Here is a 983-nt window from a genome sequence, read left to right as displayed (position 1 = left end):
TATTTTTTCTTCTTATTTATCACTTATATAAACTGAATGTATGCAAAGTGACAACACTAATACATTCGTCGTAGCCTACGTTATGAAATATTTACATGAATCATTGATACAATTATGATAGAAACGATAGAGACGATAGAAATGATAGAGACGATAGAAGAAAATATATCACGATAGACACTTTTCTATCATCCCCACGATATGTATCGTTATATCGCCCAGCACTACGGTGAACAAATCTTTTGAATGAATCATTTTATTAAACTGACTCGAGTAATTCAGTTCACTCAAAGGAGCTGCCATTCCCATCAATACTTCTGTCTGAAAGAAGGCCTTCTGCTGATGACAAGCTGTGAGTGTGGTGGTCCTAGGTGCATGTTTAGGTGCCTAAAAACACCTCCAAAAGTACGAGGCCCTGCAGTTTCCCTTACTTTTCCTATTGAAATAATGGCAATGTGAAAACACCCATAACTGTGGAAGCCCATTTCCGCCAGTAAAGAAAAAAAAGGCCAACATGAAGTCATAATTTCGCCTTTCAAAGTCATAATTATGAGATAGAAAGTTATAATTATGAGATTTGAACTAATAATTATGAGATAAGTCATAATTATGAGATATTGGAGTAGTTAGTGACAAGCGTCCTTAGAGAAACAGCATGCTTGACCGAACTCTTTTACAGTCAGATGCTCCTAAATCCAAGGTAAGCATAATAAGGACCTAATTATTTTTTATTTTGTTATTGCTTTAAGGGTCAGTTAAGGATTGTGTAGGATTGAAGTTTTCTTTTGAATTATTTTAAATCTCATAATTATGACTTTATATCCAGTGACGTGCGGTGAGGTTCATGGTTGGTGAGGCACTGAGAGTCAGATTTACAAATATATAAATCCAAAAGGGTAGCTTATTCAATTGGCTACTGGTTATTTCATATCTCATCAGCGTTCTTCACACACACACACACTCTCTCTCTCTCTCTCTCTCTC

The sequence above is a fragment of the Kryptolebias marmoratus genome, linkage group LG17, assembly GCF_001649575.2.
Source record: "Kryptolebias marmoratus isolate JLee-2015 linkage group LG17, ASM164957v2, whole genome shotgun sequence".
In the NCBI taxonomy this organism is placed as follows: Eukaryota; Metazoa; Chordata; class Actinopteri; order Cyprinodontiformes; family Rivulidae; genus Kryptolebias; species Kryptolebias marmoratus.
The sequence above is the reverse complement of the archived record's forward strand: the minus strand, read 5'-3'. Positions refer to the sequence as shown.